We start from the raw sequence: 25037 nt of genomic DNA on the forward strand, positions 1-25037 counted from the left end.
ACCTGTTTTGCCGAGGCCACCCCAGCGCCCTCAGGTGTTTGACTGGCTCAGCTTGCACTGGGGCAAGGAATGCAGCCGGAGGCTGCTCGTGCAGAAGCAGCAGCTCTAAAGGCTTGACAAAGGAGCTAAAAACATCACTAAAGGATTTTCGTCAGCTTTATTTGCTCTGCTGACAAACTTAGAGATTTCTGAAACGTGCCTTAAAAAATAACAGCTTCTATTCAATGGCTTTATGATTTGTGACATCCTCTGTTCCATTGTCCTACCTTGTTTGTCTTAAAGCACAGCACATCATACCCTTGAAGAAAAGAGAACTTTTTGGCATAAATTTCACTGAATATTTTTCATTGAGTTGCCTGCTGCAAAAGTAGTTGGTTTGTATATAATTTTCATTCCCCTTTAGAATTAGATTTATGTAATTGGTGATAGGCTCTGTTCTGTTGCATGTCACTATTTGTTACTTTTTACCTTTTAGCATAGATCTACCACAGCAGTGCAAAGAAAAAAAGAGAATTTATCCCACATGACAAAGTTATTCCCTTAACAGACAGAGAATTCAAAGTAACCTACTTAGACTGTAGATGTTACTACTTACATGCTGTTGTAGCCTTTCCTAGGGGAAATCATAGCTTATACCCTGGGCTGGAAAAAGCTTGAAAGGTCTGGAATGGTACTGGATTGTCTAAGGTGCTTTTTAAGAATGAAACATGAGTTTTAAATGTTTTTTTGGTTTTTTTTTTTTTTTTTTCCCTTCATGTTAGAACTTCTGCTGTAGCTGTAGAGTATGTTAAGACTAATAGGTTGATTTTTATAAAGGTATTCAGACTGGAGATACTTAAATACCTGAAGATGTCAGTAGGCTGCTCAATGGATTTGAATTAAGTTAGACATTCAATTTCCCATTTTTAGCATTTTTTTAGCCCCATTTACTTCCTCAGGTACTTTTAAAATTTCTAGAAGAAATCTGCCAGCATGTTTTTCAGACTCCATGCACATTTGGTTTTTTTCATTGTTCATTTTAAGTAGTTTAGGAAAATAGGCTAAGAAGGAGGAATGAGGAAAGTTGTATGACGGCTAAAATACTGATCTTGTGTTCATATGGATGAAGTAATTATGTGATTAGCAAAACAATGTTGTAACTATTTTAAGCAGGGCAATGCTCATACTTGTTTATGCACTTCAGGACAAAACAGGGCTTTGGGGTTCTTTGAAGCTGTCCCACTAAATACTGGATGTACATGGGCCAGGTGTGAAAACTATGCTAGCTTCATAGCTGAGTATCTCTGCTGTGGTCCAGAATAGCAGTCATAGTCCCCAGGGCAGTGCAAGCATAGTAAGTCACGGAGTGCCCAAAAGAATTCAAGAAGAATACAGCCCAAAGGGAATTTGCAATTTTTTCAATTACATTCAAAGATATGGTCTTTTAGAGGATAGTATTCAGTTAAGTTGAAAATTAATCTTTTTCTGAAAGAGAAAGAATTACGCTGAGTCACAAGGGGATTATTGCTTAAATTATTTTGGTATTAGTCAGTCTTCAGACAGTGACTTTTATCTATTTGATCAGTATGTGCTAAGAATGTCTTTTTTGTACACATGAATCAGGGCAATCCCAAGCAAAAATATGGGCTGGGTGAAGAATGGATTGAGAACAGCCCTGTCCAGAAGGACTTGGGGTTGTTGGTGGTTGAGAAGCTGGACATGACCCAGCCATGTGCACTCAGCCCAGAAAGCCAAACATGTCCTGGGCTGCATCCAAAGCACTGTGGGCAGCAGGGGAAGGAGGGACATGAACCTGTTGGAATGAGTCCAGAGGAGGTCATGGAGATGATGAGCTGGATAGGCTGGAGCACCTTTCCTATGGAGACAGGCTGAAAGAGTTGGGGTTGGGCAGAAGATGTGATGCTGGGGTAACCTTGTAGCACCTTCCATGTGTGCCTAAAGAGAGCTGGAGAAGGACTTTATGCAAGGGCATGGAATGATAGGACAAGGAGGAGTGGCTTCACACTGAAAGAGAGTAGGTTTGGATTCGATAGTAGGAATAAATTATTCTTTGTGCAGGTAGTGAGATATTGATACAGGTTGCCTAGAGAAGTTGTGGATGTCCCATCCTTGGAAGTGTTCAATGCCAGGTTGGATGGATTTTGCACAACCTGGACTTGTGGAAAGTGTCCCTGCCTATGGCAGGAAGGGTTGGAATGAGATGTTTTTCAAGTGTCTTTCAATTAAACTGCTCTGTTTCTATTAAATATAACTGAGAACATTAAATTGGAAAGTCCACTGCCCTTCTCTAACTTCCAACAGCCTTTTGGGTTGTTCCAGTTTTAAAGTCTGAGAAGCACTGCTTTAAATATCTCCCTTTCCTTTGATGCTTAATGTGCCATAGTCATACTTCTTTTTAGCTGTTGTGTTCTGATAATAAATAAATTTCAACTGTTGCAGTTTTCTTACTGAAATTCCATTCTCCATTCTTACTGGCATCCATAACCCTGTTTCTTGAACGTGAATGGCAAGTGTTCACAGTATTGCTGATAAACAGGAAACAGCTTTTCTGTTATATCTGAAAAGCTTAATTGTATTTTTTTCCAATGTTGTTGATTCCTGATTCTAAGCCTGCTTATTCCTGATATGCTTAATTCTTTCTGCCACTGTGTTTTCTGAACTAACGTGCTTCTTGCACATACAGGAAGTGCTGGTTGTTAGTACTGAATTATTGAATTAGTATTGAATTATTGTCTAGTACTTAATACATTTTTATTTCTATTACTCATACCTTCCATGTGGAATTCCTTCTGTAGCCCATTGAGGTTTTACTTGTAACAGATTCCTTTTAAATTTCATTATAAAGCTTCTGCAACTTTTGCTGTAGTGTTCAGTGAAAACCTGAAATAAAATTATCCCTGCCACTGAATCTCAAGGAAATCTCCTTACTGTTTCAGCTCTACATTTCCTGATTAGCCAGTCTGTTAATCTCTCTAATTCCTTTCCAAATCAGTAATAATTTTTGAAAAGGCGCTGTATCAAATACTTTGTTGAAGTTCAGAAGATAAGAGCTACTGCATTTCCTTTGTCTAGACGAGCAGTTATCTTATTGAAGGAAAATAAATTAGTCTGCTTGATCTCCTCTTAATGAACATATGCATTTTTCTAATAAGAATATATAGTGTATTATGTATATATATTGTGACAATCACTAGAAATAATCACCCAGTCAGTGAATGCAAAATCATGACTAAATCTTAAATTACTGGCAATGTCCAGAATAACTTGCAGTTTGTAGTAAGATACCGGTTAGATCATACACCATCCCTGTCATGCTGCTGACATTGGAGATGTTAAACTATAAAGGGCAAGAAATACTCTGAACTTGGAGTCTGATGGGACTTGAGGAAAAGGAAGATCCAGAAGTGCATAAACAAAAGTCTGAATTGTAACTGGTGGAGTTCTGGAGTGGCGAGTGTGTTTTTGTTTTTATTTCTTTAGTATATTTGAGGAGCTTGATATCTTTGAGATTTTGTAATATTGATTTATATTCCTAAATACTTTTCATATCGCTCACTGTTTTGGTTTTTGTTTTATGCTGGGCTAGTTCCTACCATAGTTTATTTGCAAAGTGTTTCTGACTGCAACTTGAAGTCTGTTTGGGTCTCAGCCTGTTGGTATGTTCCAGATGGCAACAGGTGAGTTGAACAAAACAAAAACATGCTGCTACATGTCACTGTGGATCTGTCATAGCTTTTTCCCCTTCTCAGTTTTAGATTCTTTAGTTAGCTCTAATGTTAACATTGAGCTAGAATAACATGTCAGAAATAAAGCTGATTTCTTTGAAACATAGGATTGCCTTTATTATTGAAAGTCAAGTGATAGAAGGTCTCCTTCAGACAGTCTTAACTTGAAGTTGTTGCCCTGAAATAATAGAGCTATTAAAATTACATTTGGTTCATGTACATTGTACATGAGATGCTTTTAGCATTCTAGCATGAGCATTGTAAACTTTCATGAAAAGAAACTTTTCAATAAGCTCAGAAAGTACTTCAGAATCTGCAGAAAAATACATTTTTATGGGGTCTTAATTAATTGCATAATTTTCTTGTCTTTAGCAAGTACTGGTTTCTCCATGGAGAAAATATGTTTTACAAGCTATAGGTAGATGTCTGGTGTAAAGAATTTCTCATTTGCAGTTTTAAATTTCTCTAAAGACAGATTCTGTTCTTGTATTTAAAGGCAAATATAGGTCAGTTTTATTCAGAGGTAAACTCAGCTGCTTAGAAAACAGACTCCTGAAATTTCAACACAAGTCAAGAGAATATTCCCTTTTGCTGCCTTAGTGAGAGAATCTTCTCCATGGAAGAAGCAGCACTGAAGTAAAAAAAACTCTTGAGATGGGGTTGAAAACAGAGACCAATAATTAATTGTGTTAATTTATATTATGATTTGACATTGTACACCTAATCTGAACTAGATGTACTAGATACTGCAATATAATTGAATTCCATTACTCCCTCACCGCCCCCGCCCTCCCCCCCCCCCCCCAATTTTGTTAAGCAATTTAAAGCCATGTAAATACCACTTTTTTTATCTGTCAAAGTAAAAATTTCCCATTTGGTTTAATTGCAAAGGAGTACTTTTTTTTTTCTCCCTAGGTTATTCTTTATAGACCCGAAGCCCTTGGTTTTGAAGTGATATTACTTCAGTGACCTGGGCTTGCTTTTAATTCACATTTATGCAGCTAGGAGCAGCCCTTAATTGTTTCAAGTTGTATCTGGTTTGCAAAAAGCATGATTTATACTCATGTTTGTAAAATATTTGTTTAACTGCACATTTTTCATTGCACTTATTGACTCTTTCACTGTTAAGAATAATTTTTATGTTCAAATTGTGCTTTCCTTACAAAATGGCTGCCATGTACCATCTGGCTGGATCCATATCCCCATGAGGTATCTTGGTGAAAGGGCTATTCAGATTAACTATTTCACAGTTAATTAAAATGATACTGTCATTTTGTCCTTTTTGTTATGGTGTAGAAATTATAAAGTTTCAGTATAAATTTCTTGTCTCCTTTCAAGCTTATTCCTTTCTTTTGCTGACTTTGAAGATGATCGCCAATAGCCTTAGACTGTTAGGGCAGAAATTACTGATGTTCCCGGAATGGAAACCATTGCAGGAATCCTGTGTGTTACCTTAGCAGTAAAGTGCAGTTGCAGTTTCAATGATGGCAATATGATTGTGCTGTTTGTATTAATTTAAGGGAAGGGGGAGGGGGAAATGAAATTAAGAGTTAAGATGCTCAATTTAGTTATTGATATGCCAAAGCATTATTATAAAAGAAACCTTGAAAAGAAACTTGTTAATGCAAGGAAATACTACATTTTTCAGTCTTTGGGTGTCGACATGGTGCTTCCTGATACTTTTACTGGAGAACAGAAATAAAATGTACAGTCCAAAAGTTTTGTTTATACCAATTGCCATGGGAACCTGCTTTGAAATCCCAAAGTTCTAAACTGGGAGTGGCAAATACTATGTTTATCTTCCTTGAAAATATTATTGCCACTGTCCAACTGGAATGAGAAAGATTTCAAAAAGTGATGTAGAAAATCATAGTTAACTTCATTACATTCTACATCAACAGTTTCGTTTTTCAAAATAATTTTAAAATTTGTCATTAAAAACCCACCACTAAGCTACTGCTCAAGTAGTAAAACTAGTTAACTAGCTCTAATTAGTTTTACTGTATCCAGATGATCTGAGGTGGTAAAAGGTGGTTAAGCTACCAGGGCTCTTTCAATGATTTCATATTGGTCTATTTTTTGTCCTTAGCACCCAAACTGTTCCTCAGAACAAGAAGATGCTCATAACTTTGAGACCTCTTTTGCTTTGCTAATAGCATTTCTAAATCCTCTGAGGAGATAAATCCCCTGGATGAGAAGTCCCTGAATAGCCTGGCTTTTAATGGAGAAGCTGGATGTGTGGCTGGCACACATGGCATTTTGGGATGGTTTCAATTAGGTCTTGGACTTAGAGGTGTTATCATAGTTCACTGGTTAGAATAGATAAATGTGTTCATTAGGGAGATACCCCCAGCTGTGAAAGGTGGGGGAGGGAAGCTTAGTAATTCTGTGGTATGTGGAATGGGAGGCAAAACACTATGTTCTTAAATTTTGCCCCAGGCATACTACATTATCACAGGCAAGTCACAAATATTCTATTTCTATTCTGCAGAGGATTTTTTATTTTGCAAAATTACCCCCAGTGCATGAGATTAAATACATTTGGATACATTGCTAAGAGCAATGAGCCAGGTAACCAAGCAAGCATTGCTATAGTGGCTGGGTAAAGAGGAGCTTCTGCCTCAATAAAGTGATGGAAATACCTAAGCATTTTACAGAAAAATGCCTGGGGTGTTAAAGAGTTAACCCTCTCTTTTAACAGAAGATAATGTAAAAAATTCCAGGCTCTCTCCATCCCCACATCCTTTTTTATTTTCTAGAAATATTTGGACTCAAGGAAGCTCTCCTTTCTAACAAAATTCTGCCACTTTTCTTGTCACTAGTTTTAAACAGAGGAATGCTGAAAAGCTTAGAACTGCTTGGAGGCTTTAATACCATACTCTGTCTGGTTTGGATGTCCCCGTGTGCTGTTGCATGGTGTCCGGGATGTCCCAAAATCTTCAGTTCTTTGCTCTCAGTTAAAGGCTACTGCAGGTTTTAGACACTACTGATAGCTACACTGATATTAGACATCTGCATTCTAACTAAGCAGAAGAATTAAGTTTCTTCCTTGGGGTGCCAGAGGCATACCATTGGCATTAGAATTTATTTTTCATCCTCGTGCAACAACATATTTGTACTTGGTCAGACATAATTTTTTTACCTCTTCCTAAAACCGGTGTGCATTCCACTGCCAAATGCACTTCCTGACTCCAGTGAGGAGTTCTGAAGCACCACTGTTCATGCCCCTTGTGAAAGTATCACTCATGGAGAAGTTTTAGTTTTCTGCAGCTAAATTCCTCATAAGTAATTCCTTGTATCTCTGGAGGTCTTGGGCTGTGGGAGAAGGCAGAGTAACTCATTTTGCCCCAACTTTTGTGTGCAGAGCTCTGACCAGAATGGAGCAAGAGCGCCATAATTTAAAACAGTTTCTCAGCAGCTCAACCAAATAACAAAACTTTAATGCATTTCTTTTTTTCTGCTTTTTCTTTCTCAAAGGTATAAATGTACACATCAATACAGGTAGTAGAAACAGATTTTTTCTTTTAATGCCTTTGTAGCTAGACTTCATCTATCTACCTGAAATGAATTGGGATCCAAAGCTTTGCCATACCTTCCTCATTTATTAACCCTTTCTCACAAGAGCAGATACACTAAGTTCCATGGAATATTACAGATTGTGTTGAATGGGAACATGCTTTGAACTGGCATTTCATTTAGTTATCTAACTTAACTGCTTTTAATTTAAATGTTACTGTGTGTAACTTCTGCTGAAATTATTTGTGTTGTCCTATTTTGTTGCTAGTCAGCCATGGGGGCTTCACCTTGATTATTTACTGCAGCTTGTTTTCACGTATTTTGAGTGTTGTGGTGTTGCTTATTTTAATATGCAAAAAGTGGAGGTGTTTTGGGGATTCTTTATTATTATTTTTAATTTGAAATGTTTGTGTCAGGCTCTCCTCATCTATTGTACAGAAATTACTGAAATTTGCAGAAGCACAAAGCCATTTGTGAATAATTTTCTTGCATACACGGAGAGAACAGATCTTATTCTCTGTAAGTAAAGAGCAGGAAAGTCAGGACTAGACAGAATAATCACTAAGTGCAGTCTGTCTCTGTGTGTCTGTCTCTTCATGGAAAGTGACATATATTAAGTACAGAAAATATTTGTACAAGAAAGAATTACTGTGGAATCCTATTATAAATCTGGTATATATTAATATACACATGAATATACTTGCCAGTGTTGTGATGAGTATTAAAAGACAGTCAAAAGACATATATGTGAACTTTGATAACTTTGAATTTGAAACTTTGCAGATGGAGTTTGCAAAGGCCTTAATATAAAAATGCTGTGAATGTGGTTGTTTAGAAAAGCAGAGATGACTTTTCTTCATGATGTGGACTTGGTGTGAGATGTTACATAGTGATTCGTGTCATTATGGAAACAACACCATGGGATCAGTATAAACAGGAATACTGATCTTAAAGTAAAACATGGATATGAGATGAAGGAAAATATAATGATTTCATTATTTTTGTTTAAATTGCTATGCTGTGAATTGCTGGCTTTTGCTGTTACGTATTTTTGCCACAATGTAATTGCTTAGGAAATAATTATGAATTGTGTCCACTCTTTATGTATACAGAAAACAGTGGGCTTGTGCAAACGTGTAAAACCTTGTTACTGCTGTTACCTGCTTGCTAGGAGTGTAAGCTGGCCGCATGTTGGAGCTTTGTCCAGACCTGGTGGGGGCTCCCAGCCACTCCTGCTGAGGAGACAGCCAACATATTTGGCCTTGCCTGGACTTGTACCCCAGCACAGAAGGCATGACACAGCCCAACAAGAAACTGCCTATAAAAGAGCCAGTGACCAGGGGTAAGGTGGATGTGTTGGTGGAGCGGAGCTGCGTCCCCAGTGCTGCTTGCTTGTCCCTTATCAATGAATTAATAAATTGCCTTATTGATTGACCAACCCAATTGTGGTGAGCAATTTATGACATGGGTGACCAATGAACTGGCTGCTCTAAGTCAAGCACAGAGCCTAGTTTGATTTCTGGTTACTAAAAAAAGAAGATATATACAGAAAAGAGTAAAGGCCTTTCTGGGTTCTGTGTAACCATGCTGACTCCTAGTGTCTCGAGGAAGTGAATGTGCTGTACTGGCCCCGTGCCTCAAGGCAGCCTTTATCTGTGCCCTGCAGGCATGAGGAATTATTTTGCCAGATGATTCATGGGATGCCAACAGAACAGGATTTATAAAGAATGTATTGGAACTGTTTGTTATCAGCATAGGATGCGGGAAATTTAGGGGAGAAAAAAGTGTGAGGAAAAAATATTGCTGTTAATACAATTGAACTGCGTAACTGGAAGTGGCTTTTGTTGTTGCTTCTCTATATGAAGGTGGTGCTGGAAGCCAACTTAGGCTCTGCTCAGGAAGTTTGGATTTCTTAAATGATATTCACTAGGCACTGGTGCTTATCTTCACAGAGAAATATGCAAGGCAAATGGCAGTCAGCCTGCAGATTTTCTGTCTTGGAAAGTGTAGTTTGCTGATATGACACTGTGCTTATGTCTTTGGTGAAATGGAACAAGAATACTAGCTCTACCCTTGAGAGATCTTTAGCATGTGCAACACAGTAAATGAGCAAAAGGTTAACACATGAATAATTCTTTGTCATTTCAAAGACCATTTTTTAGCAGGGAAAAAAATAATCTTCCAAACTTTACTTTTTTGAATGTTTTAGTTGTTGGGGTTTTTTTGTTTGCTTTTTGTTTGATTGGGTTGTTATTTGGTGTGATTTTTATATTTTTGTTTGTTTGTTTGCTTTGTTTGGTTTTGGGGGTTTTTTTTGAAGTTTATTTTTTTTATTGTGGATGGTAGCTATTGTCCTGACAGGAGCTCTCTTGTGTCTAGGCATTTGTCAAGTGAAGTGCATGATTATAAAATGATCTTCAATCCATACAGCAACCCAGAAGGATTAATAGGAAATTTATAGCCACAGATCTAATGATAATTATCATGATGCTGACATTTCCAGCTGCTGCGTCTTAATGTCTTTGGAAGAAACAAGTTTCTGTAAATACATGTTATGGATAACTGGTATTTTAAAGTAGAAACTGAAGTTAGAAGTAAAATAGGTTTTGTCAATTGGAAAAACTTGGAAGAGACATGTACCAAAAAGTAGTCCTTCAGCAGCAGTGTGCCTTTTCTGAAGGCTTCTACTAGCTGTATTCACAAATAAAGCTTCAAAAGGGGAAATGGTACTTTTTTTTTATGAAGACATTTCTTTGCATAAGTTTCCTTTTTATGCCCATAATATAAGAAAAGGTAATACATTTAACTTCTGTTTCATACTCCAGTGCAAAAACTTCATAATGGCTTAAATGAAAAGGAAACTTCTGCAGCAAACTTCATTTTTAAATTCTTGGTAGAGAAGAATGGAAAAGAGTAGAAATTTGGCATACCAGCAAAGAAAACTTTCTGTTCATGGTACTCCAGAAATCCTGGAAGAATGCTTAAGACATGTGGTCCATGCTAGTGCTGTCAAGGTTGAGATGGTAAACACCAGCTTCCCTCAGCAGGGCCTTGCAGATCTCTGTGTTCAGTTCTTTTTTCAGGAGGGAAAATCATTCTCTCTTCCAGGAGAAAAGAACTGAGGAAGCAAATACACCTCAGTTGGCACATGACTTTTGAAGAAAAGAAGGGTCTGAATGCTGAGTATTGTGAAGTCTCACTTCTCTCTGCAAGGCTGAAAATACCTGTTCTCTGTGTCTTCTTTTGAGTGATGGTGAGGAATTTAAGAGAAGTACTGCTTCGGGAATGACATGTTTCAGTGTGGCAGCATGGGAAGAAATTGATATGTGCTAGGTAGAAAAATAAATTAACAGTTGAATTAAATTGTGGTGGGAGAAACAAAAATTACCATGACATAAATGAAAGGATGTGGGGAGCAGAGAACTGATGTCTGGGAATTATAATATGGACTCCAGCATCTTAGGTCCTTCATTCTGGAGGACAAAGGTATTTAGTTTTACATAGATGTGGATGGATTTTATGGGATGAATGTAGATCAGAAAAAAACTCTGTAAGTGTCTAGATTTTGAGCTTGCTATTTCACACAATCAACCTTCCTGCCGAGGTCTGCAATTCTGTCACTCTTGTGTTTGCAAAACATTATTCAGGGGTCTCATTCAAGGTCTCTCAGTTTCCTTTTGCATATACAAGGAAAAAGGGAAGTATCGTTAACTCAGAACAACTTCGAGAATTCTTGGGATTTTGGGGTCCTGAAACTGTCCCTCTCAAGGTATTTGCAATTGTGGACTGCTCAGAGGTTTGTGGAGCATTTATGGTGTAGAGGGTGGTACATAAATCCCTGCCTTTCTGTGCCATGAGCTCTGTGTAGAAGGAGGAGAAGTTTGAGCTGCAGTCATTAAATCAAATCTGTCATTCACACTTTGTTAATCCTGACATTATCTTGAGCTGCAGCATTACATGAAATTTGGGTCTTCCTTTTAAAAGAATGTTCAACTATTACTTTTAAATGTGTACTTTCAAGTCTTAGCATGTTTTAGTTTTTGCAGGGAATGATTACTGAAGATCATTAATGTTGATTTTATTCCACTCTGATCTTTTGAAATAAAAAAGATATGGACTTCAATAAAGAGCATTTTATTATTGCCTCTTTGATGATGTCTATGCTGACAGTTTTGGAGTTAAGGTCCTTGCAACAGTATTAAATTAGGTATTACTTCAAGATCTTTAATGTTTAAAGCTGAGTAGGGTGACTTAATGAAATCACTTAATGAAATTACTTCAGGAGAAAAATTAATCTTTTTTAGGCAGTGTCTACTGAAGGTGTATAAATAAAACAATTGTATACTTTGGTTTAACTACTCGTTTTCATTCTTGTACATCTGAATAAAGATGGTATTTAATGGTGCTAACATTTATGTGCATACAGAAGAAATTGTAGCAAATTCTACCAAATATGTATGGGACTGCTTATTTTGATTTTGCTGGTTTTTTGGTTATTTTTAAGTTAAATTATTAACCTATAAGATTTTTAAAATATTTTTCCATTTTCTAGTCAAAATACTGAAAAACATTTTGACCCGTTTTATTCTTTCTTTTGTGAAATGAGCTAGAAATGACAGAATTAATTTTGGCCAACTTTATGGGAGTTTTAAGATGGAGAAAAGTCTCCATATTAATTTCAAACAAATTCTGATGATATCAGTGCTGTACAAAATAATCACCAAGTTGGGGAATACCTGTGAGAATGGGATTTCTCTGTCTTCAGAAAGATGCAATAAATTTTTATACTGGGTGTTTCAAATGATGTGTGTAAAACACACACTCCCTGTTTCTCTTTAAAGTTACTCTCTCTTCCCATCTATAGTGTTCATTGACCTCATTACATTCTCATTTTTTGTCATTTTTCAATGTGGCTGTTACTGTTCTAGATGAGGACCTGGACTGCTTATCTGTAGTATAAGAAATAAAAGGTCAGATCTGTGCATAGGGGGTAGTTTGTGTTTGTGGGTAGTGTTGGGTTGTGGTTTGGGGGGTTTTATATTTCGGGTTTGATTCTGAATCAATTTGTACAATTCAGCTGCTGGATATGGCTCTTTTAACACTGGGAATTGAATGGGTTATATTAGAAAACAGGGCCCATGACCCTTGACATTCATGCTAAATTGGTTCATACCTTGAAACTTTTTCTAGAATTGGTTAGATAAAAATAGATGCATTTTTTTCCAATGGAATTTTGTCTTGTTTCTAATTTTTGTTAGAAGGAGCCATCTGCAAGATGGTTGAGTTTGGAGAACTACTTTTGGAGGGCTTTTCCAACACTGATGGATGATCCCACTATAATAGTCATATTGGATGCAATGTGGATATGTAATATTTTATAGAGAATTTATGGCGTGAGCTGGATGATGCTCTGTGAATAACACATTATTTCACATATAAGCTATTCTTTGTTGCATATATCTTTTTCCCTTTTAGATATGAGTTGTGGAAGGGGAAGCTCTATACATTAATTTTCTAGAACTACCATTATCCTGTCAGCACACAGGATGCTGTGCAATCCAGGGTACTTATCGGCAATGGAGAGAGATTGGCACAACTGAATGGTGATCAGAATCCAAATTTACCGTGGGCTGCATAGGCTTATACACCATGCTAAGAAGGCCAGTAATTTTTTACTACAGTAATTGGGTTAAACGTCATACAAACATACAAATAAACTTATAGTTTTCCAACATCTCTTCTACTTGATTCAATCTTGTTTCCTGTCACCAGGTCAATTCAATCTCCTTGCAATCTTCAAAGCTCTGTTTCTTTTTGCCTAGGCATGCTGACTATCAAATCTCTTATGCTAATCAGGTCCAAAGTACTGTCTGACTTTACAATAGGTATTATATCACCACCTGTCCTCAAACTGAAGAGATTAGCATATTTTCACATGTAAAGCTACATTCATATCATTCATCATGGATTAAAATGCTTTTCTTTTACAAATTATTCCTTTTGTCAGGGAAGGAGGTTCTATTGAATGTGGAAAGAGTAAGGCTGCTCTGTACTTCGATGAATTATGATACCTAAAATTTATGACATATGGCCTTAGGATACATAAGGCTACCAACACACTTTTGGAAGCATAGACTTGTGGTTTATTAAGCAGATAGAATCTCTCACTAGTTTTCAGAAGTCCCTCCTCAAGATGCTGCATTATCTGTAGTGACCCATTTAAAGTTAGGCAAATTTAGATTCATCTATGGCAAGATGTAGCTGCTCCTTTGACTTTGTTTAGACAGAAATCAACTTTGTCATCTTATTTAGGTGACATAAAATCCTTGCTGTGGAAATGTGCATGTGCTTTTTTCATCCCCTACTCCTTTTGTAGGCTCACTTTCTAGTGATTTTTCTAATATCAATTTTGATATTCAAGAGAACTGTTAGTGATTCAAAATGTAGCTACCTTCCAGAAGCTATTTTATCTAGATCTGCATTCAATTCAAAAAGAATGTAATGCATGTCTCTAAACCAAGTATACTCTTAATGAGTGGACTGGTTTTAGGTAAGGCTGTTTACAGAGTATTTTTTAAAAAGTGCAGTTTGTTCAGTGACATTGAAACACAGGCCTATTTAAAATCTTCTGTTCCCACTCCTGATATCAATTTGTGCATATCCTGAGAAACGATGTTGACTTGAAATCTCTGCATCCCACAGTATTTCATGTCACTTGCTGAGGAAGTAAATGGTGACTCAGCAAGCACTGCCATCTCAGCAGGGCACCGCTGGGAGGAACAAACGATGTGAGAGTGAAAAATTATCCTGAGCATGATAAGTGAAGGAAAAAAAAAGTAAAATATGGTGGGGAGAATGCTATTACTTGAGTTTGTGTCATAACTTTTCTGTCAACTGGTTGGGACCCCTTCGTTCAATAAGCTGCATTGTTGTGGCTGACATTTGGATATCTCCCAGAAAATGTGTTTGGTGGGATACAATGGAGATGGCTTGGCTTTGAACATCAGGGATGTTCATCACAGAGTGTCTGTTTTCTTACCCTGCTTATGCCAGTTTGGGGGTGAGCTAAGGGTCTGCAGGAGCAGGTAGCCTTTTGTTAGATAAGCAGATACGATGAAGAAAACAGAAATTTTCAGGAGCACAAGTTTTCTGGAGTTCCTGAAGAACCATGGGCCAAGAAAATTGTCCACCTTACATCAGCCTGTCTAATAACAGATCCTGCCTTTCCTGGAAGACATTGTCTTGCTAATTTCCAAATAAGAATATGAAATATAAAAGGAAGAAAGAATCTGTAAGTAATTTCTAGAAATAGAAGTGTGGTGGCCAAATTTCACACCTAAACAGCTTTGCTAACAATATTGTTCCTAATAGATCTTTCTATTTGCAGAAAAAGCATCACCGAAACAGTCCACCAACAAAGTCCACTTTTCAGGTTCAGAAAAAAGTCTATTTTTTTTTCTAAGTAGTGAAAATATTTAAATATATTTGGGACTTTCGCTGAGCCTTAGAATCTTTCTGCATCATCAGAATATTAATTCTGAAATAAGCAAAATGATTGCTTAAAAACATATACCTGATGTCTTTATTCACACCTTTTGATGCATAAGAATCAGAATGTAATTACTTAGCTCAGGCAGCCGTGGCTATCAACTTTCCTCAGCCTACCCACCTACTTTACCCAGTCTGAAAGTAGGGTGCTCGTAAATTATTTGGTTTTAAGAAATATCTCTGCAAGAGCTTGATCATGCTTATAGAGGAGGATTACCATGTTTTCAGATTGCAGTTATGCTTTAAAAAAGGTTAGAATTGACATTGTAGAGGGGGAAAGGGTTTATCTTTATGTGGCAATTAAGCACAGTGGCACATACTCAGGTGAAGAAAACCAGTCTTCCTGTAAAATGAGATTAGAATCATGTGTGTTTAATGCAGAAGTGATTATGATGATTGAAAAATTAAATGTTCTTCACATAAGCCTCTCTCTGTTACAGGAGAGAGGAAGAACTGTGTGAAATCTGGTTTTTACCTTCTCTTGTTGGTACAAGGTTATGTTTATGTTGCTGTACACTAAAATAGGCCCACAGTGATAACTGTTTCCAGCAATGCCTCCTTCTTCCTTTAAAGCAGAAACAAGTTTAGATTGTGGGAGATTTGTGGGAGAGATGACACATTTGTCTTGAAACCTCTTCTAAAGCCACCAGTGAATTTATTTGATAAATAAATAACTAAACCCCCTTTTAGTTTCTCATCTCAGAAGACAAGGAGGTTGTGCAAAGGTCAGAGCAGTTTAAAGATGGCTGATCAGGAGGTTATTTGTTTAAGCATTTGTGTACATAAGAATTTAATTCTTGCTATGCAGGTTTAATTGTTTTAATCCAAGAAAAAAATGTTTTCTCAAATGAAAGAAAAAGATATTTGTACATTTTTTCTTTGTAGATAGCTTTGGAAACGTTTATATTTGTATAGTTGGGAGTGTTTGTATTGTATAGTTGGGAACATTTATTTTCCCAGGATCTTCTGGAGATTCTTCTGAGAAAATTCCTTGCTCCCCTCAAGGGTCAATTTTAGAAATGCAGATGAAGCATGTGGGAGCCCTGGACACAACAGTAATTCTCACGAGAGTTCTGCAGTTCCACAGGTTGGAAGAGTCATTTTCTATGGAAGTGCAGCTATAATCCTCTCAGTACACGACCCTGTGTTTTTCTAACAACATGATGTTTTTGGATGAACAAAGACTTAATGTGTCAGAAACAAATTGTGTGAAGGAAAACACAGGTAAATTAGTTTTTCAAAGTGTAACTGAGCAGTGGATCTAATGAAGCAGAGAGAGGGAAACAGAACTGATTCCCAGATTAATCCAGGGAACTCTGTTCCATACACACAGTTTAGGCCTTTTCTGGAAAGCTGTCAGTAATCGGATCATTTGTGTTTAAGAAAGATGAATGGGACTGGAGCACATGATGTGATCTGGGGAATGGAAAGTTTATTGCATGACAGTGTATTTGAAAAGCTTGGCTTATTATCCTAACAAAATGAAGTATGAGAGGGCATATGATTCCTTTCTTATTAATACATCAGGAGACCAGTATAAGGAACAGAAAATAATTACTTAGCTAAAAGACTATGTTGGCAGAAGAGCAAATGAGTATAAACTCACCATGAATAATGATGGGCTGTAAATTAGAACATGACTCTGAACTATTATTGCAATAATTTTTTTGAATGACCTTTCAGTCAGAAGGGAGGGAGCAGAAATTAAAATAATTTCAAGGTAGTTAAGAAATGGGGTAGCGCATAGGTTTATCATGTAATGTCTGTGACAGTAAAATGCTTACACACATGATCTGAGGGTTTTTTACAACTCTGTGTTGCTAATAGCTCTTTTTATTGAAAATACCAGCCTCTTGGTTGCTTTCTATACTCCTATGATTGATAGTGGGGGGAGTGGGTTTAGTCAGAAAATGTGTGCTCCAGTCATATTCTTTCATATGCAGCTTTCCCTACTTCTCTTGATGTCTCACAGATGTCCAGGTTACTGATGGATCACTCTGCTTGTAGACCTGGCACAGACTGTAGGGACTCAATGTGAGTCCTTTTAAGTCTTCACAAAAGTTCTTCCTGGTGATGTTAGTGCTGCAGCTGCCTCAAGCAGTAGCTGCAGTGAAAATCCACATCTGGAATTCCCTGTGGGAGATACCCAGTGAGAAATGAAGATGGTCGAGACTGACTGGCTGAGCTTAATGGCTCTAAAATGTTCACTTTAGAATCTGAAAATATTTGTTAAAAAGTTAACATAAAACATTGAGTGGGGAATGAAATCTTCTATGTTTTAAAACAATTGTTTGCTTCTATGAGAGCTGATATTTGGTTTGTTTGGTACCTCACATAAAAATAGCTGTCAAAATATTGAGCTTAAGGGCCCCAGATGGCAATGTACTCAGGTGCTGGCACAGAGATAATACCAGCTTCTCAAGGGAACTTTGGAGGTTCATGTACTGGGGATGTGACTGCTCCAACAAGTTAAATTCTGAGTTCTTCATTTCAGCTTCTCCCACAAGTCAGAAGACAGGGATATTTTGTGTAGAGCATTGAAAGGTCTGGGCTTGTTTAAGGCAGGAAGACCTTTTTATCTGTGTTTAATACATGAATAACCTTTTGCCACTTGAGTAGATGGTTCAGTCTGTTGAGGAACTGGGAATGTTGGAAATACCTCTACAAGATGCCAATATAAATCTTGTGTCTTGTAACTGTAATGTCATTTGAAATCATACAATAATGACATTTCTTGTAACTGTAATGTCAGTGGAAGTGGCACTATGTTTAATTTATAGTAAAATTTCTTAATGCGATTTTTATGGTAATAAACACAAATTATGAAATGCTGACTTTAGCATGCTCAAAAAAGGCTGTTTATTCAGAAAAGTAAAAAAATGGGATTTCAACTTATTTTGTCAGATATTCAAAGTTCAAATTTTGCTGAAAGTTTGAGGAAGAGGATCATGTTCTGAAAATTTGATGATGCCCTTGAGCTCATCTGATGAATCCAGTAATATTTGCCTTACTTCATGTTGTCTGCCATACACTAAAGCAATATAGAGTTAACCTGGTTCATTAGGCAACTGTATGTAGTTTTTACCACCCTTGGCTTGTATTCTCTCATATTTCCCCTGAAATAAGTAGAGTACAAGTTCTTTCCTTGGCTTTTCTAGCATGTTTTTTTCAGATAGGCTCTCTGATATTCATATGGGAATGAGATATATTTTTTTTCTCTTCCTACCCAGCTGCCTCGGGCCCTGTGGGCAGTGCTGACATCTTGCATTCTAGGAAGGCATTTTCCCCTGAAATTCCTACTTGAACACTTGGGTTAGAGTCTGCTGCTTCAGGGGAGCAAGATGCTCAGACAGACAGACTGAGAGATTGCCACATAGTCATGATTTGCTGGAGCAGTGTGCACAGCTGGGTGTGTAAGAAGTAGGGTGGAAAAGCATGATAAAACACCTCAAACACCCCTACATATTTATTCCTATGTCCTATTTTCTTCATCATTCTGAAGTATTCTTTGGGATATAATTTGTCAGAACATCTGGAATTTTTTTGGCTGCCATTAACTGCTGCCTTTTTTGGATTGTGGAGTCTGTCTCAAGGATTTTTGGATAGTGGCATTACAATAACCAGCCCGAGGTATTTGGATTTGAACTAGTAACAAGTCCCCATTGGCTGGCCCATGTAAATGAAGATCTAAAAGAGCTTGGGAATGCTCCATCTGTAGCTTGCTGACAGAAGCCAGAATTTGCCTTCTGTGAATTTTATTTTGCAGTGGAAGAAAGCAGAGAGGAGCAGGCATCACAAGCATTTTTAAGGGGATTTTTACTATTCAAATTTTCATACTGTTCCCAGTATAAAACAGAGTTTAAAGGGGTCATTCCTGGAAATTATGATGGGGAGGGGACAAGGGTTACTGGTTATAACAGCTACAGCCTTTAATGTGTTTTTATAATATATTTTATTAAAATTATAACTGACCATAAATTCCTAGAATATTCAGCACCTATAAAGACTTTAGAAGGCTACTTCACATCATTTGGCTTCAAAAAAGCCTGAAAGATTAAGGGAAAAGACTGTAGCTCATTATCTTGCTACCAGTGGTCATTGATTGCAAAAATTACACTGCTTAAAAAACCCCAGCAGATTGCCTGATAAACAGCAACGCGCTGCTGTCTGTGTCAGTCAGCACCCATCACTGTGGGGGACTGGGGCAGGCAAGTGTTTTTGTGCAAAACAAAATGTGCAAAAACCACATTTTGCAGCTGTGTTTGAGCCCCTGCAACGACTGAGCCATTGCCTGCAGGTGATCCTTCATGAGTGCAAAGTGTGCACTGGAGGCACAGTGCAAATGTTGTGTTTTACTGGGAGCTGTTCAGGAGGAGAGTGATGATGAGCTCATCATGCAACACAAGAAGATATAACTGGGTGAAGCAGTGCACAGCTTTTTTCCCTCCCCAAAAAGCAATGTTCTGAAGCAACTGCTATTGACAGAGTATCTGTACCCTGAGTTTCAATCAAGAACAAATTAATTATGAGTAACAGAAAATCTATTTTTCATGATGCTAAGACTCAAATGTTAATTATCTCCAATTTATACAGGCCATTTTTCTTTGTCACTTTTAATCTGTTGCATAACTTTACATCTGACAGATCTTGTTCTGTAAAAAAAAAGATGTTTCAAACTGGTTAGAAAAACTGAATCCAGTGATCATGCTGTGTGCTATGTTAAGAAAGTAAATAAACCCTTCCTTCCTTCCTTCCTTCCTTCCTTCCTTCCTTCCTTCCTTCCTTCCTTCCTTCCTTCCTTCCTTCCTTCCTTCCTTCCTTCCTTCCTTCCTTCCTTCCTTCCTTCCTTCCTTCCTTCCTTCCTTCCTTCCTTCCTTCCTTCCTTCCTTCCTTCCTTCCTTCCTTCCTTCCTTCCTTCCTTCCTTCCTTCCTTCCTTCCTTCCTTCCTTCCTTCCTTCCTTCCTTCCTTCCTTCCTTCCTTCCTTCCTTCCTTCCTTCCTTCCTTCCTTCCTTCCTTCCTTCCTTCCTTCCTTCCTTCCTTCCTTCCTTCCTTCCTTCCTTCCTTCCTTCCTTCCTTCCTTCCTTCCTTCCTTCCTTCCTTCCTTCCTTCCTTCCTTCCTTCCTTCCTTCCTTCCTTCCTTCCTTCCTTCCTTCCTTCCTTCCTTCCTTCCTTCCTTCCTTCCTTCCTTCCTTCCTTCCTTCCTTCCTTCCTTCCTTCCTTCCTTCCTTCCTTCCTTCCTTCCTTCCTTCCTTCCTTCCTTCCTTCCTTCCTTCCTTCCTTCCTTCCTTCCTTCCTTCCTTCCTTCCTTCCTTCCTTCCTTCCTTCCTTCCTTCCTTCCTTCCTTCCTTCCTTCCTTCCTTCCCTCCTTCCTTCCTTCCCTCCTTCCCTCCTTCCCTCCTTCCCTCCTTCCCTCCTTCCCTCCTTCCTTCCCTCCTTCCTTCCCTCCTTCCCTCCCTCCTTCCCTCCCTCCTTCCCTCCCTCCTTCCCTCCCTAGATTTGACAGCTTTTTCTTATTTCCAGTAAATACAAGAGATAAATCAATCTTAGGACTTTGCCTTTAAGGGTTATTTATTTACTATATGAAAGCAAATAATTGTGGAATAGAGTAGACCTAAATATGGGAAGGTGGTTACAAGTGTGCTCCAGAAGGGTGTTTTCAGCTCTGTGATTTTTAGGTTTTTTTGCAGTGGGACGAGCTGTGTGTGTGATCTTAATGCTTCATGTGGGAAGCATTTTTTTTCCTATTTGTACATCTTAGCTGCTTTGGTGACCTGCAGACCAAGTGCCAGTAGCTGAAGCTCTGATCCATGCTGAGCTGGGCCTTTTCCCCCTTATGTAGCTTCTGCATGGAATCTGAGCTGTACTGGGCATTTGCATGGATAAGGCTAGTGTCATTTTGCATTGAGGCACAGTGCAAAGTGGTGCAGCTCTACTATGGCTGGCAATTATACTGAGTTAATAAGCCTTGCTGGATCAGATCTGACTCTGCATGCCCCAAAGCACTCATAATGTATTGATCTGTTCTGTAACTAGAATTTCCAGCTTCCATGTGGATGCTGCAGAGTTGTATGTTTCTTGTGCTGGACTCAGTATGGAGAGAGTTCCGAAGTAATCTGTTCTTTCTGTACACTGAGATTTTTTTAAGACAAGTCTGATCAAAAGCCCAAGCTGTATAAATAGACAAACAAAACTGTATTTGTAATCAAACACTCAAGAGTTTTATGTTTTTCTGCTCATTATTCATACACCAAGTTTTGTACCTACATAAGCTGTTAAATTCTGTTAACTTCAGTCTTTGCTTGGCGGTCTCGTGATGCTTCTTTTGTGCCATGTGTTCTTTAGAAAGCACACAAAGATGCAGCCTACACAGAGAAAGATACTGACCTGTAGACATGTCTGAAAGAAAAGCAGTTTATGAAGATTCTAGAGACTGAGAATTATGTCCTTTCTGTTATCCTTACATTATGTCTTGAGAAGTGTGTCTGGAGGTAGCACACAGTGGCAGTGCTGCACTAATGAATGGTCTTGACTCTACGCTCTGCAAAAGAGTTACATTCACATGCTGCCCCTGGAAAAGATGCAGATAGTCCTGCCCTTCTATTTGACCTTTTCAGATAAGTAAATAGATGAAACTATCAGTTGCTAAAGAGCAAGTAATAGAGGCATACCTAATTTCTCTACTATCTGTAGTAGGGAATATATATATATATATATGTAAAGTTTAAATTTAATTAGTATATAATAAAAATTATATAGTTATTATAAAACACTGGAGTAATTTGGTATAGCTAATATTCCCTTTGTTTGTTTTCATCTTTAATTCAGTTTTAACATATATTAGTTTCTCTGCCTAACAGCTTTTCCATTGGAACTGTAAACCCTGTAATACCACGTGCATGCCCAATGGGAAAAGATTTCCTCTTTTGTTATATATGGGCTATTGGAAATTGTGCACTAAAGGTTGGAAAATTACTGTATTGGTATTGTCTTCCATTCAATAAGCAGTTAGGAAACAAAAAGTAAAAAACAAAGTATTGATGGAAGTGTTTTATTTTGCTGACTACAATATGTTGATTGAACTATTTAGCAAATTGTTAATCTATAGGAAAAAAATAAATAGCTGGTGAATGTAAAATATCTTCTTTTAAAAAATAATTTGCTGCATGTACTGGAATGGGTTCTATCCTATAAAAGCAGATTGATGGTTGCAGAACCATGTAACAATTTCAGCATTTTCAGCTCACCCAGCATAAATACATGAAGCTGCAATTTCTTTGACTGAAAGATTCCAAGAAATAGTAACTCCTGGACTCTGATGGGTGGTGGTGCTGGTTGGCTGGCAGGCAGTGGTGGTGAGCATGGGGCTGACTGCCTGTTCCAGCTGTCTGTGGAGCTGTAGGGCTGTGTTAGCAGAGTTCGGATTTCTATTCCCTGTGGGGGCAGAAAGGTGCAGATGGTCACTGTCCTGGAGCACCTCCAGGTTAATGTGTGTGCATGATGTGTTCTCATACGACTTCTGTTTTACTGAAGTTGGGAATCCTTTCCTGGAAGGTGCTTTATTGAAGGAGTGCAAGTCAATTTTTCAGTGACTGCCTTCAGTAGTCTTTTATCTTGCCTTTTATCTCTTTTATCTTGCCTTGCCTAGCCTTGCCTGTTATGTGTACTTAGTTATTATGAGATGCCAGGGGTGTATAGGAGTGATGACAGAAGATGATGGCATTTCAGCAGCCAACAGCAGTGAGTACTGGGAAGTCACTGGATCTTCTGTTGATTTGATGGAATAAATCGATTGTAGCCAAGGAAAAGATATAGCATTATTTGTTTGCGAAACTTGAGTGCATCCTGAACATGGCCTTTGATCATCAACTGAACTGCAAAGGCTTTAGTTAAGGGCAGACACAAAAGATTCAGTAATGATAGTGAATATATCTTCTGTACTTTGACTGTGTGTGTGTGAGTGTGTGTGTGACAGTGTGGCTCAGAGTGCTACAAATGACTGAATGCTCCTTTTAATCACATAAAACTGCCTTCTACTAAAGGGCAGTTCATCAAAGCTGAATTTAGCATTTATGCCTTGAGAAATTTCACATATATGTCTGTGACAAATACATTACTCATTGCTTATTGTTCTGTATGAGATTTAAAGAAAAGTAAGCATATTGTGAGCGCCCACTGTTGTCCACTGGTGTTGTTCTTGTACAACAAGCTGTGGTGTAAAAAGGTAACTGTATTATTCTACAAACAAAATCACAGGAATGGATGCATGTCACAAACATTTTGCATTTAGCCTAGGTCACAAGCTGTCTTTCTTGCATGCCTTTGTGATCTCTTCTTTTCTGGGCAGGTAACCCTATAGTGTGTGCTATTCCAGGGAAACTTGGTCCTACCCCAGCTGTAAATGAACTCCCCACTCAGAGGAGAACAAATAATTGAGAGCAAATAATGAGAAAACTAAACTTCTAACAGAGTAGTGGATATTTGGGATTAAAATCTGACTTTCTGTTTCCATTTATATTTTGTAGTTGTTCTAGGTGGGGCCAGAAGGGAAAAGTTGATTTATGACAAGGTTTAAAAAGTGCAGCAGGTTGTTTAATCAGGAAGGGCACTGGGAGGATATTTGACCTTTCAAATCCTCTGTATTTATCTCCGTTTTTTCTCTTCCATTTTGTGGACTGAGACTAGAACTGACTTGTTTCTTATGTTTTATAAATGCTTATGAGCTGACTTTGTGTTTATAATGTGGCCTGTGTGAATATCCCATAGTGATACCCCAGTAATTGCACCATTCAGAGAGGTTTTTTTAGGAACTCAACCAAGAGACAACTTGAAAGGGATCAGATTGTACTGCCCATGTATTTACATACATGCATGTGTCTTCTCTTTTAATAAATGTCAAATAATAAATCTATTTCTACAATTACATATATTTGCACACACTTAGATCAAGATATTCAATTGAATCTCGGTTTCAATTAAATAAAGTATATTTTGGGGAGAAGAGGTACAGTCTAATGCTGGTCCCACCAGAGTTACATTTGGCTGTCCAACTACTGGCTATAAACGGATTAAAACCAAATGAAAATAAAAAAACATAGCTGAACCAAAAAGTATTGCAAAATGCAGCAGAAATTGTTTCTGCATTTTAAATCTATTTGAAATTCAGGAATATGCTTTTATTCTATGGAAGGCCCTAGGTTAGTCAGGTGTTGACATCCCTTTCCACATCTCTGTTGGGTCAGAAAAGCAAAAATATGTTCTCCTGAATTGAGATTTTATCTTTTAGAAGGAATATCCATTCCTTCCCAAAGAAATAAGTAATATTATATGATTCTAAATGAATGTTGAATTCCCTTGATTTCAGTAAGCATAAAAGACACTTGAACTTCCTCTTGTTGTGAAGCACAACTCAGTATCATACAAAAACACATTCAATTTTTAAAATATTTGCTGAAGTGCTGCTGGGTTACAAATACATAAGTAAATGATGAAGAGGAAGGTTAGTCCTTATATTATTGGTTTCCTCTTCTTGAATAAATAGCAACAGTAATAATTAGAAAATATAAATAGCTGACTTCTTGTTAGACCAGATGTCACTTCTTTGAGGCTGGCACACAGAACTGCTTTTTAGCATCTTAAAATGACACAGCATTTTTGGCCTGGTGTTGATACTCCATCTTTCTTTTAAGAAACAAATCTGCTCTAAGTTATTTCCTCAGCTTCAAAAGGGAAAGATGTATATCACCAACAAGAAAATGTCAGTAGCTTTCATTTGTGACTTGAAATATTTAAAGGTAAATTTTAGATACAAATATTGATATTGAACATTTTATACTAGTTTTCTGTTGATCATCAAATACTTTGGAGTTGCTAATGTATTAGTGTGAAAAAATCTAAATGTAAAATTGCATCCAAATGAGGACTCCCACAGATTTCTAAAGTATGCTGTCCCTCATTAAATTAATCATAGCATTTTTTATTATCTTTAGGCTTTTGTGGAAAAAACAGTGTTCTCATTGTAGGGAACAAGCAATAAGAGATGACTGAGAAAAGCTGATTCCTCTTTGTCAAGTCTTTGTGGTGGACTTTATATTGGTGCTTTAAAGCAACATGTATTTAGAATAACAAACAGTTCCAATTATCTTTGCTTTAAAGGCTTTTTTTTGTGTACTGAGTTGCAGCTAGAATAGAATTGAGGGTCACATTTGAGGGCATGGCAAAAATAATGAGTCTTTTGAAGAGAGATTTAC

The 25037-nt window shown here is 37.6% G+C and overlaps 1 protein-coding gene across 22 annotated transcripts in view; it reads left to right on the forward strand.

Moving 5' to 3' along the window:
- INPP4B (inositol polyphosphate-4-phosphatase type II B) overlaps positions 1-25037 on the forward strand; it is a 322348-nt gene that overhangs the window by 162005 nt on the left and 135306 nt on the right. The gene's annotated exons all lie outside the window — the stretch shown is intronic.

This window comes from Cyanistes caeruleus, chromosome 5, assembly GCF_971803275.1.
Source record: "Cyanistes caeruleus chromosome 5, bCyaCae1.hap1.1, whole genome shotgun sequence".
Taxonomy (NCBI): Eukaryota; Metazoa; Chordata; class Aves; order Passeriformes; family Paridae; genus Cyanistes; species Cyanistes caeruleus.